Raw genomic sequence first — 3,086 nt, forward strand, 5'->3', positions numbered from 1 at the left:
TTTTTGTCAAAAAGAATATTCTTCCTGCTCCATGCTTCCTCAAACTGCAGCATTTCTCTCAATATGATGGCTGTGAGGTATTTAGAGATTTAAAAAAAAAAAAAGTATTAGAGTGATACTATCTACCTTACAAATTGGTAGATATAACCGCGTGCATAGGCTAAAGTTTAGGCCATTAGTTTAATGTAGCACCTAAGTTAAATTGTATGTTCAAATATTGACGCACTATTATACCAAATCATGCTTCTTTGGATAATTCTCAATAATTCCTTTATTTTTTTTTTTGGGGGGGGGGGAGGGGGGGGGGGGGGGGGGGGGGGGTTTGAGTTGAATTTTTCAAAATTTACAAAATATGTGCAGCAGAAAACTCACTTTTGAAAGTGTCCATAAGGTGCTAAGATAAGTATGAACAATAAATAATCCAAAGAATAAAATGGACAAGCTAAACAATCAGAATACCTGTAATACCCCTAAAAAAAAAAAAAAAAAAAAAGGGGTGGATGGGCCGGCCCGAAAAGACCGGGCCCATCCACCATATACGATCGTGCCCTAGGCACGATCGTGGGGGGAAGAAACACACAAAAAAAAAAAAAGAGGGGGGGGAGAGGGCGCAGCGGCGGCGTGAGGTCGATCGCCGGAGGAGACCCAGCGCCGACGCCGGGATTCGGCCGGCCGCGGAGGAAGACCACTTCCCTTTGTCGAAGATTCCGACGGGTGAAGAAGCTTGGATCCGAGGGAGTTGCTCACGGGTTCTTCCACCCATCTCGCCGGAAAGGTCGCCGGAGCCCGTCGGGCTGAGGTAAGTATAGCTCGTCCCTTGTACTTTTTCTGCTAGGGGTAGGGCGGTGTTGGATGGGGATTTTGGCCGACGGATCGTCGGGAAGAGTCCGAAACAGGGTACCCCTGTTTCGGCTCCTCTCCTCCGGATCCTGCCACCGCCGGCCGCCGGGATTGACAGAGTTATGGCATATGAGGGTTGTATCGGGACAGTGGGTTGGTCGAGAGGGATTTCTAGGGTTTTAGAGGGGATGGGAAGAGGTGGACCGAGATCACCTTCCTCGTGATCCCATCTCCTTTCCTTTCCCTCGTTGGTTGGCCGCCGGCCGACCACCATCTCCGGTGGTGCCACAGTTGAGGGCCGTCACAGGCCGGCTGTCGTCGCCAAGGATGGGCACCCTGGTGGCTGTGCCATCCTAATTCGAGAAGAGAGGGAGATGGATCGGCTTCCCTCATTTTGAGGAGGAAGAGTTTTCTCTCTCCTCTCTTCTCTCTCCTAGGTTCTCTCTACTTGAATTATTTCTCTCACCATTTTCTCTCTCTAGATTGGAGTTTTCTCTCTCTAGTTTGATCCGAGGAGATCATTGTTTGTAAGGATTGCTGGATAGTCGTAGGTCAATGGAGAGTTTTGGGTTGTCAGATACTCCGGATAATTTTTAATATTGATTTGGTTCTGTAGGGCAACAAACTGTTGGACAAAGAGACATTGAGCAAGGTTCTACGCACCCTAGTTCGTAGATCACGGTGGTCTGTCTGGGTGTCAGCAAAGGGTAAGGATCCTTGTACGCCAATCCTGCATGATATAATATTTTTATACTTTGATATGTATGATATGCTATGATCCAGATAAATCAAAAATAGTTTTATATTAAATTATATTTTGATCGAGTTGGCTTGTGGTTGATATTATGATCGTATTCGCTTGTGGTTGGTATTATGATGGATGCATGCATGCGCATAACTTACACCTACATAATTGGACTGATGGATGTGGTGCTCTAAACTAACTATGTGATCTTGGTTGCCCCGTCACGGGCTGGAAACGTGACCGTGGTTAGTTTAAAGCCGGAAATAAATATAAAGGAATTGATGTGTGGATGTAAACTGGATTGTATGAAAAGGGACTTTGGGTTTATCTTGTTATTATGGCAGGCCCCGTCACAGACTGAAAAATGTGGTACTTTGGTAGGCCCCCTCACAGGCTAGAAATGTGGAACTATATTGTGCAGGCCCCGCCACAGGCTGAAAATGTGATACTTTGGCAGGCCCCCTCACAGGCTAGAAATGTGGAACTATATTGTGCAGGCCCCGCCACAGGCTGAAAATGTGATACTTTGGTAGGCCCCCTCACAGGCTAGAAATGTGGAACTATATTGTGCAGGCCCTGCCACAGGCTGAAAATGTGATAATTTGGTTGCCCCACCACAGGCTGAGAAATGTGACCGAGATTTGACCCAAAGTCGGAAAGATAATTAATCCGGATCAAGTTAATATAGAATGGAAAGAAAAAGCATTGAAAACATTAATGAAGATTCATGAGCTATCGTATGCTATATCATTCTTGCGTGGTTGGACTTTCATTGATATTTGACGTACATACTTATATTGTTTATTTGAGCCTTTTGATAGCCGGTTTATGATTTCATGAAATGTGCATCGATTTGTCGTGGCTTTCAAATTCATATTATTATTGTGTTGGTATGGATGTGTAGGGATTCTTACTGGGCTGTAAAGCTCATCCCCTTTTCTTCTTTCTTTTTATCAGAGTTGCAGGATGCTTAGATTTGGATGGGATGGGCGCAGAGTGCAAGTATCAGAGTCATTAGCTAGTTAGTTTGTTTGTCCTTCTTTGATGTCGATGAACATTTGAAGATCTTGTAATTGAACTAATTTGTTTATTTGGATATGTCGGACTTGTCTATTTGAATTATTAAATTAATCGTGGATTTATTGGAATTTTGTAAACATAGGCCTTGCATGATCTTTAGGGCACTGCTCTAGGGCTCATGCGGCCGGTCACGTATCGGACCCGGGTGTTGGGTTCGGGGCGTGACAGAGTGGTATCAGAGCTTAAGGTTAATGTATCCTAGGCTTTAGGGTTAGGTGAGTGTGAGTGGGAAATTATGATAGAAAAACTATCAGAGTCTTGGTTTATAATCACCTGAGATTGTAACAGGAATGATATTGTAATCTAAGGTTTAAGACCACTAGGGACTGTGGCCTTAGTGGCATTAGAGTTTGATATTTAAGATCATTGGGGATAGTGACAAAATTGGAATTTGAGTATATGTTTAAGATCACTCGGGATT

The 3,086-nt window shown here is 44.2% G+C and overlaps 1 long non-coding RNA gene across 1 annotated transcript; it reads left to right on the forward strand.

The window, feature by feature from the left end:
- Positions 1-561: 561 nt before the first annotated feature.
- Positions 562-2,727, forward strand: LOC148700565 (uncharacterized). Its single transcript, XR_015971011.2, has 3 exons — positions 562-799; positions 1,457-1,547; positions 2,543-2,727. It is a non-coding gene; the product is annotated as an uncharacterized LOC148700565 (long non-coding RNA).
- The last annotated feature ends 359 nt before the right edge of the window (positions 2,728-3,086 follow it).

The sequence above is a fragment of the Phoenix dactylifera genome, chromosome 17 (assembly GCF_051530095.1).
Source record: "Phoenix dactylifera cultivar Ajwa chromosome 17, Ajwa_hap1_PhDact_Kaust_v1.1, whole genome shotgun sequence".
Lineage (NCBI taxonomy): Eukaryota > Viridiplantae > Streptophyta > Magnoliopsida > Arecales > Arecaceae > Phoenix > Phoenix dactylifera.